Source organism: Papio anubis, chromosome 4 (assembly GCF_008728515.1).
Source record: "Papio anubis isolate 15944 chromosome 4, Panubis1.0, whole genome shotgun sequence".
NCBI lineage: Eukaryota > Metazoa > Chordata > Mammalia > Primates > Cercopithecidae > Papio > Papio anubis.
The window spans coordinates 2845188-2858755 of NC_044979.1; the positions used below are offsets into that span (position 1 = coordinate 2845188).

At 42.7% G+C, this 13568-nt stretch overlaps 1 long non-coding RNA gene across 1 annotated transcript in view; it reads left to right on the top strand.

Moving 5' to 3' along the window:
* Nucleotides 1-3685, top strand: part of LOC101021470 — a 181403-nt gene extending 177718 nt beyond the window's left edge. Inside the window, exon 5 of the long non-coding RNA XR_002521258.1 lies at nt 2774-3685. This is a non-coding gene — a long non-coding RNA (uncharacterized LOC101021470). The remainder of the gene's footprint in view (nt 1-2773) is intronic.
* The last annotated feature ends 9883 nt before the right edge of the window (nt 3686-13568 follow it).

Consider the following 13568-nt stretch of genomic DNA (forward strand, 5'->3'; position numbering starts at 1 on the left):
CTGCAAAATTTCTCTCTTTTTTGACACTTTTGACTAGACCAGAAGAGTTCACTCTCAAAATGCCTCTCCCTGCCCCCTGGTTTTCCATCACCCCAAACTCCGTTTCTTTCCTCCCAGTCACACCAAATTTCTGAAGCAGCCTACCCGTGCTAGCCATCCCTTGCTCCTACACACTCCTCAGTCCCCCGTCATGGGTCTTCTGCCCCTAAGTCCCTGGACTGGCCTCCCAGTCCGAAGGTGTTTCTTGTCCTCACCAATCTGGTGGCTCCTGCCTCTTTCTGAGGCACTGAGATCCCCCTGCCCCACCTCCTAGAGCTCCATCATGGGAGCTTCTGTTTTTTCCAGCAACTTCCTAGATGCAGATGGTCCTCATTCTTGCTGTTTCCTACATGCAGGTGGTCCTCAGGCTTCTCCGGGCTCCGGCCTTCTCTCGGCATTGGCTTTTCCAGGCCGTATGTTCCATACTGGTGCCTCCTGCGTCCTCACCTCACGCTCGGTCCCTCTCTTCGGCCTCAGGCCCACCTGTCTTCTGGAGAGAAATTGCATTTTGCACGTCCCACAAATATCTCAAACATATCCCCAAATGAACTCACCCATTCTGAAGCTGTCTGGCTTAATGAATGGTGCAACTGTCACCCCAGCAGCCTAGAAAGAATCATGGGATCCTCTGTCCATGACCATGACCATGCCCAAAGCTCCCTGCTGTCCCTGGTCTGAGCTCTGGATGTCTCTGTCCAAGACTGCTTACTCCCAGCTGGTCTCCCTGTGTTCACCATGTTCACCTTTAACCCATTGTCCACACCGAAGATCCAACCAAAAACCTGATCTAATCCTGTTTAGACTCTTGGTAGTTTCCCACTGTCCTTGGTGAAATCCTGAGTCCTGAATGCAGGGCCCAGACCCCTCTTGGTCTGGTTCCTGTTTATGTTTCTATCCCTCTGGTCCTTCCTCTCCTCCCAGACCTCAGTTGCCTCCTCCACACTCTTCATATTCTAATCATACAAATACTTTGTTTTTGGCTTTCTGATTCCTCGAGGTGTTCTCTGTGTTGTTCCTTCTTCCTCCTCACTTTCTCTGGCTATTTTCTGCCCAGCCCTTCAGATCTTGGCTGGTACAACTCTCCCTCAGTAACCTTCTTTCCCGTCCTAGCCAAGGCGGGGCTCCACGTTCACACTTCTGTAGCACCCTCACTTTCTATAGCATAGACCCTGTGAGACTGTGTTGAAGCTGATTTTACGTTATCTATAGCCCTCCTAGTCTACAGCTTTGAGAAGGTTTGGATCCTCAAGGCTTGGCCAGAGTATAAGCTTTAGTAAACTCTCAATGAATGCTAGTTGAATGAGCAAATACGTGTATACAGAGGTACTGGAGTTCCAAGCCTTGTACATATGCATACACTCAGATATATACACAGATGCTTCTGGACTTATGACAGTGCTGTACCCTAACAAACCCATTCTAAAAATATCTTGTCAAAATGCATCTAATACTCCAATAAACTCATCTTAAATTCAAAAAAATCTAAGTAGAACCGTAGGTCTAGATGCTGCTTGACTTACGATGGGGTTATATCCCAACAAAGCCATTGTAAAGTTGAAAAATCATAAGGTGGGTATGGCCCGTGTGTGTATATGTGTGTGTGTGTGTATACACATGGATTGTAGATACATATTTAACATATATATGTATATATATGTGTATACATATGTATACGCGTGGGATAATTTTACTTTATAACCCTGCTAGTCTATAGTTTTGAGAAGGTTTGGATCCTCAGGGCTTGGCCAGAGTATGAGCCATAGTAAACGCTCAATGAATGCTGGTTGAATGAGCAAGTAAGTGTATTCAGAGGTACTGGAGTTCCAAGCTTTGTATATATGCACACACTCAGATATACACACAGATACTCCTGGACTCTACTTACACATGTATGTATATATGTATATATGTGTATATGTATATATGTGTATATACATATATATGTTAAATATGTATATATGGTCCATATATATATACACACATATATATGTGTATACATATTTGAACCACATTATTGAGGTATGATTGACGTGTCAAAAGCTGCACATACTGAACGTATACAACTTGATGAGTTTGGGGCTATGTAGACGCCTGTGAAACCATCACCACCATCAAGGTCATAAACATTCAATGCTTTTAAGAGCAGGGCTTCCCAGAATTAGGAATTTCATAGACCATTAAAATTGCAGAAAAAATGTAAACTACATTCAGGTCACCAACTTTACATTTTCTAAGTGAAGACATTGATTAAAATAATATTTGTTTTTTTTTCTCACCACAATCCCACAAAAGATATAAAACTAAAATGGGGCTGGGCGTGGTGGTTCATGCCTGTAATCCCAGCACTTTGGGAGGCCGAGGTGGGCAGATCATGAGGTCAGGAGATTGAGACCATCCTGGCTAACACGGTGAAACCCCATCTCTACTAAAAATACAAAAAAAAAAAAAGAAAAGAAAAATTAGCTGGGTGTGGTGGCAGGCGCCTGTAGTTCCAGCTACTTGGGAGGCTGAGGCAGGAGAATGGCATGAACCCAGGACGCGGAGCTTGCAGTGAGCTGAGATAGCACCACTGCACTGCAACCTGGGCAACAGAGTGAGACTCCGTCCAAAAAAAAAAAAATCAAACAAAAAACACCAAAATGGTAGGAGGACATTATATTAGAATAAAAAAAATTAACTTAAGTAAAAACTCTCAGATTGTCATTAATCATAATATTTTTCCTCTTTTCCAAAGCTACTGAAAATCTCCTTGCAGACTGGTACCAGCCTACAGATGTACCATTAGGAAGCTGTTCTCTTCAAGAGCAGGCTTGGAAGCTAGAGAGGACTGAGATTGCAGCTGTGGTCTGAAGGACTGTGTGTGATTGGGGGAGCCAGAGAGACCTGGATCTATCAGTCAGGGTTTTCTAGAGAAGCAGAACCAATAAGAAGGAAAGAACAAGAGTTACGATGAGGAGTTAGCTCACATGATTATGGAGGCTGATAAGTCCCGAGATCTGCAGGGTGAGTCGGGGAGCTGGGGGTCCGGGAGAGCCGATGGCGCAGTGCAGCGAGGTGCTACGGACCCTGGCAGACCGGTATGGATGATATTCTTTGCCAACTGCCTTTGGACAACCTCAGATTTCACCATGGTCAGCAAAGAGAGTTACCTCTGACTTCAGTTTGGATTTTTTTTTTTTTTTTCTACAGGGAATTCTTTGCAGAGTTCCAAACTGCTGTTGATTACTTTGTCAATAAAATTTATTGAGTGCCTTCCCATGTGCCAAGAACCATGCTCACTACTTTCCTCGGCTGTCTCATGCAGTTGGCCCACAGCTGGGCGAGGTGATCCCAGGTCCACCGTGAGGCCATGCAGCGAGCACTGGCTGGAGTCAGGGTTGGAACCCAAAGTCTGTCTGCACCATTAGCTACTACACTCCCTTTGAGGGACCTGAACGTGCTCTTCCTGTTCCATGTGACCTGCAGGTGCTTCAAAACAGCCATCGTGTCCTCTCCAGACCCTCTCTTCTCTGTCCTCATTTTTGATAGTTCCTTAAGTGGCAGTTTCTATCATTGCATCCTTGTCATCACCCTCTTCTGGATGAATTGTAGCATATTAGTCCGTTCTTACATTGCTATAAAGAAATACCCGAGACTGGGTAATTTACAAAAAAAAAAAAAAAAAAAAGGCTTAATTGGCTTATGGTTCTGCAGGCTGTATAGGAAGCATGATGCTGGCATCTGCTCAGCTTCTGGGGAGGCCTCAGGAAACTTACACTCGTGGTGGAAGGCAGAGGGGAGACAGGAACTTCTTCCATGGCCAGAGCAGGAGGAAGAGAGACGGGGGGAGGTACTGCACACTTAAAACAGTCATGAGAACTCGACCACAAGAACAGTACTGGGGGATAGTGCTGAATCATTAGAACGCACCCCCATGATCCAATCATCTCCCACCAGATCCCACCTCCAGCATTTGGGATTGCAATTCAACATGAGATCATGAGATTTGGGTGAGGACACAGGTCCAAACCATGTCATCTAGATTGCCAACACTTTTAATATATGGCATCCAGAGTTGGGCAGAATATTCCAAAATAGTCTGAGTAGTGTGAGGTTACCAGAATGGTTCTTTTAAGATTTATACGTGTGGAGAAGATATCAGAGGGATGACATAGAGTTATTTATCTGACACAGGGAAACATGTGGGCAAAGAAAGTTGATTGTGTTCATTAATTGCCTTCTCTCCCTGTCAATGATCTCTGATAAAGAATGAAGATATTCAAATATAAAGCGACTGCAGATAGAATTTTAAGAACAAATAAAGGGCAGTTAATGACAGTGCTTTTATCCTTTGATTTACACATTAGCTATAATTAATGCTTAGAAAATATTCTCTGCTGGGCGCGGTGGCTCAAGCCTGTAATCCCAGCACTTTGGGAGGCCGAGATGGGCGGATCACGAGGTCAGGAGATCGAGACCATCCTGGCTAACATGGTGAAACCCCGTCTCTACTAAAATACAAAAAAAATTAGCCGGGTGTGGTGGCGGGCACCTGTAGTCCCAGCTACTTGGGAGGCTGAGGCAGGAGAATGGCATGAACCCGGGAGGTGGAATTGCAGTGAGCTGAGATCCGGCCACTGCACTCCAGCCTGGGTGACAGAGCGAGACTCCGTCTCAAAAAAAAAAAAAAAAAAGAAAATATTCTCTGTGGTTGCTGTCCTGAAATACTGATTTGGGTAACTATGGCCTCGTATGTGCAGGAGTTGATCACAAGTGCTTTAGAAATGGGCTGCAGCTTTGTGATTTCTCCGTTGTGGTACAATAGCGCTATCACAGTCCTCTCCTTTATCCTCTTATTTTCAGAATCTTTGTTGTCTACACAACACTACTATATATGAAATATGCCTGAGGCTTAAAAGTTAGTGTGGGTCAGGGTGAGTAGACATTCCCAAAGGCAGTGGAATATGGAGGTTACCAAGTGCTCTGCTCACTGAATATGATTTTTAAGCATCCAGCTTCCTATAATGTCTATAATTGTCCACAATTAAGGGTCAAAGCCATTTAGGTTTAGCCTTTGCTTCCAGAAGAGTTCTGTAACATCCAGGAGCGCTGCCTGGTCTATTACCCCATCTACTCAGCTGGTGTCACATTAGTTTATCAATCTGACTGGCTGCTACCTTAGTTAGGTCCTGAATAAATGGTGCCTAGGTCAGTACATTTTTTATCTAGGAAATAGATACTGAATGTGAGGGGTTATGATAATGGAGAGGAGAGATGACAAGTTCATAGCTTATTAAGCTCTGGCCTTAACCGAGGATGCAGATTTTATACAAATGTGCACATATGCAAAAGTGCAAACACACAACTGCTGAGCTCATTATATGGAAGACCTTAGGCATGAGGAGTCTGTTACACACAGCTACAACGAGACATGGAAATGAGGAAAGCCAGGCTTCGGGAAAAACAGGAGGCTCCATTGTGACTATGTTGTTTCTGTTGCTGTGGGAACTGCAAACAGAGGTGTTCAGAAGCTGAAATGTGCACCTGGTGCCACTGGGGAGAGGGACCTGGGCTGGACGTATCCAACCTGGTGCCACTGAGGAGAGGGACCTGGGCTGGATGTATACATTGTGGAACCATCAGTGTGCTGATGGCACTCGAGGCCATAAGTGTGGGTGAGAAGAGAGTCCCCAGGAGGAGGCCGTTGGTCCACAGCCTCAAATGTTGCTTCTGGGTCAAGTAGGGCAAGGACTGAAAAGTATCCAGTGGATCCAGCGAAAAGAGTCATGGTGGTCTTGGCCGCAGCAGTGAGAGTAGAGGCTGGTCGTGTCGGGCTTTGGCTGAGTGACAAATGGCAGATTGCACAATTACAAGTGTCCTCTGAGATCATGTAGTTACATACTTTGTAGTATTCTGGGACAGGGAAATCCTACTTTAAAATGAAACCTCAGAGCCTCAGGGAGGAAACAGATACTACTTGGCTGATCCAGTTGAGTCAGGGGTGAGGCCTGGAGCCTCATCCCTTTGGTCTCCCTCTCATCTCCTGGGCCCTGGAGCATCTCCTGAGGAAACAGTTAGAAAACCACCTGACCTCTGAGGGAGCGGTAGCTCAAAGGCCTACCTGGGAGCTGCACAGCTAATGAGAGGCCAAGGCAACCAGGTGCTCCTCATGCGAGCCTGGCCTCCCACGGTACGGCAGGGACTCCTTGTGGGCTAACTTGAATGACTAAAGTTTAGTTCAGGTTTATGGGCAAGATCTGCAAACTTTATCAGTGGGTAGGAGAATTGTTGTAGTCACCGTGATTTCATTTTAGGGTGATTTCTAGTGGATATATTTGAGACATGGTAGTGATGAAAATACATCCAATGAACAGCTGTGCATGGTAACTGGCTGTCCTGTAATTGATCACCTTTAAATGTAGCCCTGAGTTTTTCCCTCATCTGAGTTACTAGTGAGTAGCTAACTTCATTTCTACCTCTCTGTAGCCCTGTACTTCTGGGCAAGTGCTGAAATGCGGCAAAACTTCCACAGGGTAAGTCAAAGATGAACATGAAGCACTCCTGAAGTCATATTAGCTGCTGGGTTCTAGGGGCCCTTTCCTGGTGCTCCTGCCTTTGCTCTGCACAATGAACGACTGAGTTCTAGGAGCCCCTTCCTGGTGCTCCTGCCTTTGCTCTGCACAATGAACGGCTGGGTTCTAGGGGCCCTTTCCTGGTGTTCCTGCCTTTGCTCTGCACAATGAACGACTGAGTTCTAGGAGCCTCTTCCTGGTGCTCCTGCCTTTGCTCTGCATAGTGAACAGCTGGGTTCTAGGAGCCCCTTCCTGGTGCTCCTGCCTTTGCTCTGCACAATGAATGACTGGGTTCTAGGAGCCTCTTCCTGGTGCTCCTGCCTTTGCTCTGCACAATGAGCTGTTGGGTTCTAGGAGCCTCTTCCTGGTGTTTCTGCCTTTGCTCTGCACAATGAATGACTGAGTTCTAGGAGCCTCTTCCTGGTGCTCCTGCCTTTGCTCTGCACAATGAACGACTGGGTTCTAGGAGCCCCTTCCTGGTGCTCCTGCCTTTGCTCTGCACAATGAATGACTGGGTTCTAGGAGCCCCTTCCTGGTGTTCCTGCCTTTGCTCTGCCTCTCTATAGTCTACACAGAAGTCATATTGGTGACTTTAAAATGTGACTCAGATCTTGTCATTATTTTGCTTAAAAGACTTTAGTGGCTTTCTGTGGCATTTCCAATCTAAGCTCCCAGCCATTTTCTGTGTGGCTCTGAGCTCCCTTCTCCCCCTTCTGCAAACTCAGTCGTGTGTCCCCTCACCTGTGGGCCTCTGGAGCCACATTAGGGTTCACATGCTCCTGGCTCTGCCCTGGCACTTGCGGTTCTCTGGGCTGAGTCTTCCCTGTCTGTGTGCAGCTCCCTCCCTTCCCTCCCTGAGACCCTTTCTCAGGCTGAGCTTCTCTGAAGTCTGTCTCTAGTGGCCTTCAGCCGTATATGTTCCTTCCACTTCCTTTGTCAGAGCTGGAACAGTCTGCTTACTTGAAAACCATCAGTGTCTTCTATATTTATGATAGTATCCGCAGCAAGCATTTCTGGCCTGAATCTTAGAAGGGGCTCCACGGGTATCTGTCGGATGAAGTAGTCAATGGGACAGGTTACCTCTCTCAGTTGACCTAGGTTATGCTGTGGGCCTGTTGTCTGCCTCGTTGCGGTTGCTGAGAGCCTGGACTGGCCAGTTACCCCAGGGCCATCTGATGACCTTTACAATTCTTCACTGAAAACCCATTGTTATTATTAAATCTTTATTGCCAGAGATGGTAGGCAAGGGAATAGCCATCACGAAGAGGTGGCGCCTTAAGTGGTCATCGCTTTAGCCGAAATCTGTCTTTGCGACGGACAGGTTTAACACTGTAAGCGGCCATTTATATTAATGGAATTCAAAGATCAGTATATTAAATAAACCGGCATTCAGCTCCCTGGGATGACACCACTGGGGCTCCTAGATCAATGGAGAGACAGAAATACAAATGTCTACGTGGGATTTGGATCGCTCAGCCAGGGCTTGAATATTGATAAAGGCATGGCAGCATTTCTTGTGCCGCTATCGCTCTTTAACTGACAGGACTGCCTGAGTTCTCCTTCTGAAACCGGGAACTGAGCATTTTGGATGAAATCCAAATGTCTGGACTTCGACCTAAGTAAGTCCAAGGGGATTCTGCTAAGCAGAAGAAGAACTTTAAGAAAAGATTATCTTTAGCTACCAGTACATCGTAGACATCTATTTTAGCTTCAGCGGCATTCATAGCCAACCAATTTTTTCCCTTAGGGCTTGTGTTTCTTTCTTAATGTTTAAGTCCTGACTGACGGAAACCATGTAGTTAAATCATCAATGTTTGGCCAATCCTGCTTAGGTTTTGGATAAATTGAAGTGAATTTTTATTGTGCTGGTGCTAGCGACCTGGACTGATGAAGAGAAACTGAACAGTAGAGCTAGGCAGGGTCAATCTGAGGAGAGGATTCACAGGGACAGCAAATGTGTTATGGTTCTGTCAAGTTCAGACACTTTTCCAATCAAGGTGTCTTTGGTATTTACCTTACAGTTAATAAGGGGAACGGAGGTGGCATAATAAAATGAACACAGACTAATTGCTCAGAAATCTGGGTTCCAAGTCTAGGTCTATCCAAGCTTTGTTACCTTGGCCCCAGCACTTATAATGTCTATGATTAATTTCTCTTATAAACTGAGGATGCATATAAATCTAAATATACTCCATCTCATTCTACTCACTCCAAAAAGGATTTGAGGCAGGTTAAGACAAGCAGAAAAATACCATACTATTAAAACATACCAGCCTGAAACAGGCAGAAAAAACACCATTACTAAGAATTGGTAGTATGGAAATGGAAGTAGGAAAGTGGCCCTACTTAGTAGAAAAGGTCCATCTTTTGTGGACCAAAAGCCCTACGAAAACACAATATGTCAGCTTCAAATTTGACTCAGTTTCTTGGAATGCATAAAAAAGTAGAGACATGGTGAGAAGCAACATTTTCATTAGACATGAATAAAACATTGTAGTTCTTGGGAAGAAGGAAATCTTTTGTGAAAACCGAATGCACAAAGCATTACCTTGAATTTTTCTATCAGGTTTGAGGGTTGGTGTGCAGTATCCTCAACAGTAACAAGTGCAACAAGAAATTACTTATTTATATTCTCATTTGTTCCATGAAAGATTTGGAGTGACTGTTTTCATAAAGAGATTTCTTGCAGTGACCCTCCGTAAGACACATTGCTCCAGGAAGCCAAATCTGCAAGAGACTAAGCGGCAAGGGCAGGTCCCCCATCTCCTGGTGGGCTGCCTTGTTCTAAGGCTAGGAGTTAGTGTGCTTAGAGTGGGGTTATCTCCCACCCCACCTGACCCCATAGGACTGTGTGTGGCTAATGGCAAAGTGATTCTAGAGAGCAATTTAGAAATTTTAAAGCGCTAAAAGCTGCCAGTGGTTATTTATCCACTATGTTATAAAACCCGTCTTATTAGAACTGTTCTTAAAAATACCTACTTCCTGAGTCTTATGAAAATAAATAACTAAAATGGCATACTCTTGCCACAGCGTCTGAAGCCCCTGAGACAACCCATACCGGGACATTTATTTCTTACCGTTGCCTGTTGGTCATGAAAACCCCTAGCAAGTACATATTTCAGAATTCAGAATTCCAGGTAATGGCTTTTCCAAAATGAGATTCATGATAGATTTCACAGATATTCCATTTATTTTTATTTTCTGCTGTTGGAACAGAGAAAATTTGGTTTACAAAACAAAATTGAGGAACATGTTAAAAATTCTCTCTAGAATGTAAACTTCTTGAGGACAGAGTTATTTGTTTGTTCAGCTCTATCCCTGGTACAGAGAACAGTGCCTGGCATAGAATGGAATTCCATGAACCTTGAACAAATGAGTGATGAAATCTTAACAGAGAGTTAATACCAGTGAGTATTTGAGATAAAAGTTGTCAAAGATATATGATTATCATTATTATGAAGACAGAATTATCAAGGGTAAAAACAAAAGTAAATGGTGAAGTGTGATAAACGATCACTTACTCAAACCTACCTGGGTTTCCCCGAAGTTATTAACATGATTGCTTCTAAATACCTATTATTAATATGACTTCCTAATTTTGCCCAAATGTCACAAAAAATTGTAATGTCTCTGTAAATATCGGAGGAAGACTCTTCAAGTATGGAAATTTTAAATTCCTACTTGTAAAAAGTCTATTAAAATCCTTCAAGTGAATCTTTAGATGACAGATGATTGGCTGTTTGCCTAATTTTTTGTATCTATTTAACTTGATGCCAATGGACACAGGTGTGCAGCTCTCTTCTTCACTTCCAAGCACTAGTGTTTGGCAAGGACAAGAAATTGTTGCATAATAAGATTACCCCTCCCCCGCCCTTTTCAGGTTTAGCCTAAAGTGTTTTCAGTGGTTGCATTTGAAACCTTTGTAGGGAGCCAGAATGCTTTTTTTACATTTTAATCAGACTGTGCTTACAGAAACACCAGTGAATCGGGAACTTGTCTGCAAGTGTGTCTGTGCATGTGTGCATATGTATATATGTACACACACACGCATACACAAACATACAACACACAACACACACAACAAGAATGGGCTTAAAAGAAATGAACAAAACCTGCTTGTTTTAAAAATAACTAAATTTAGAGCAGAACTGGGCAAACTTAAGACCCAAAGTCCATACAAAAAAAATCAAAGAAACCAAAAATTTGTTCTTTGAAAGGATAAACAAGATTGATACACTGCTAGCTAGATTAACAGAAAGAGAGAAAATCCAAATCAGAAATGACAAAAGTGACATTACAAGCAATCCCACAGAAATACTAAAAATCCTCAGTGACCATTGTAAACATCTTCTATGCACACAAATTAAAAAATCTAGAGGAAATGGATAAATTCCTGGCAACACAAAATTTCCCAGGATCGAATCAGGAAGAAATTGAAACCCTGAACAGACCAATATCAAGTTCCAATATTGAACCAATAATAGATAATACCAATAATAAAAAACCTACCAACCAAAAAACTCTCCAGACCAAATGGATTCATAGCTGAATTCTACCAGACGTACAAAAAGAGCTATTACCAATTTTATGAGTGGTTACCAATTCTACTGAAATTATTCCAAAGAATTGAAGAGGAGGGACTCCTCCTTAACATGCTACAAAGCTAGCATCACCTTGCTGCCAATACCTGGCAAAGACACAATGAAAAAAGAAAAGTACAGGTCAATATCCCTGATGAACATAGATTCAAAAATTCTTCACAAAATACTAGCAAATCAAATCCAATAGCACATCAAAAAGTTAACTTACCATGATCAAGTAGGCTTTGTTCCTGGGATGTAAGGTTGGTTCGACATACATAAATTAATAAATGTGTGATTCCCCACATAAGCAGAATTAAAAACCATACAATCATCTCAATAGACAGGGAAAATACTTTGGACAAAATTCAACATCTCTTCATGATAAAAACCTTTAAGAAACTTGGCATCAAAGGAACTGACCTCAAAATAGTGAGTCATCTATGACAAACCTACAGCCAACATTGTACTGAATGGGCAACAACTGGAAACATTCCCCTTGAGAAGTGGAACAAAATAAGAAGTGGTGAGAATAGGCATGGTAGTGGTATAAAAACAGACACAGAGAACAATGGAACAGAATAGAGAACCCAGAAATAAAGCTGCCCACTTACAGCCATCTGATCTTTGATCAAGTCAACAAAAATAAGCAATGGGGAAAGGACTCCTTATTTGATAAATGGTGCTGGGATAGTGGGCAAGCCATATGCAAAAGAATTAAACTGGACCCCTACCTTTCACTCTATACAAAATTTAACTCAAGATGGGCTAATGATTTGAATGTAAGATCTCAAACTATAAGAATCCTTGAAAAAAGCCTAGGAAACAACATTTGGACATTGGCCTTGGAAAATAATTTATGACTATGTCCTCAAAAGCAATTACAATGAAAACAAAAATTGACAAGTGAGACCTAATTAAAGAGCTTCTGCCCAGCAAAAGAGACTATCAATTAAGTAAACAGATAACCTACAGAATGGGGAAAATATTAACAAATTATGCATCCAACAATAATATCCAGAATCTATAAGGAACTTAATTCAACAAGCAAAAAACAAATACCCCTATTAAAAAATGGGCAGAAGACAGTAACAGACACTTCTCAAAAGAAGACATACAAGTAGCCAGCGAACATATGAGAAAAGGCTCCACATCACTAATCATCTGAGAAATGCCCATAAAAACCACAGTGAGATACCATCTCACACCAGTCAGAATGGCTATTATTAAAAAGTCAAAAAACAACAAATGCTGGTGAGGCTGTGGAGAAAAGGGAATGCGTACACAGTCTTGGTGGGAATGTAAATTAGTTCAGCCACTGTGGAAAGCAGTCTGGAGATTTCTCAAAGAACTTAGAACTAGCAAGTGACCCAGCAATCCCATTACTGGGCATATATCCAAAAGAACACAAATCTTTCTACCAGAAAGACACATGTGCTTGCCTGTTCATCACAGCACTATTCACAATAGCAAAGACTTGGAATCATCCTAAACGGTGGACTGGATGAAGAATATGCGGTACATACACAGCACAAAATGTTATGCAGCTGTAAAATGTATCATGTCCTTTGCAGCAACGTGGATGCAACTGGAGGCCACTATCCTAAGTGAATGAATAACAAAGAAACAGAAAACCAAATACCGCATGTTCTCACATATGTGGAAGCTAAACATCAGGTACTCATGGACATAAAGACAGCAACAATAGAAGCTGGGGACTACTAGACGGAAGAGGGAAGGAAGGAAGCAAGGGTTGAAAAACTAATTATTGGGTCCTATGCTCAATCCCTGGGTGGCAGGATCATTCATCCCCCAAACTTCAGCATCCTGCAATATATCCTAGTTACAAATCTGCCACATGTACCCCCTGAATCTAAAATAAAAGTAGAAAGAAAGTTAAAAAAGTAAAAACAAAATAAACAACAAAACATCTTTACATAAACGTGGTTGTCTCTCAAATTGTTTTTCTGTACCTTCAAAAGTTTATAAAACGTCTTAGCTCTATGTTGAGTCAACCTGAGTTCACAGAACTGAAGAGCATATTGGGCAGGTATGGAAGATCCAGAGTGGACCTAGAGATCAGCAGCCATGTTTCCATTCTACCCATCACATTGAGTGTGTGGTCTTGGCCTGTGGGTTCTTATCTCTGATCCTCAGTTTCCTCAACTGTAGACTGAAGATACTAAAAGGGACAGTCACCCCAACATTCTATGTGTCTGAGTCAAAATCTCAGAGTCTTTCCAAGGTATTAATTGCTATGTGGTGGGAAAACAGTCTTGAGATGGCACATGTTTGGAAACTGTTTGGTTAAACAGCTAAATTGCAGGACCTTTCAGACATTTTAATATATTAACACACAGTTTGACTCCAAAAGGAAGGTTAGTTCTTTTTTCCCAAC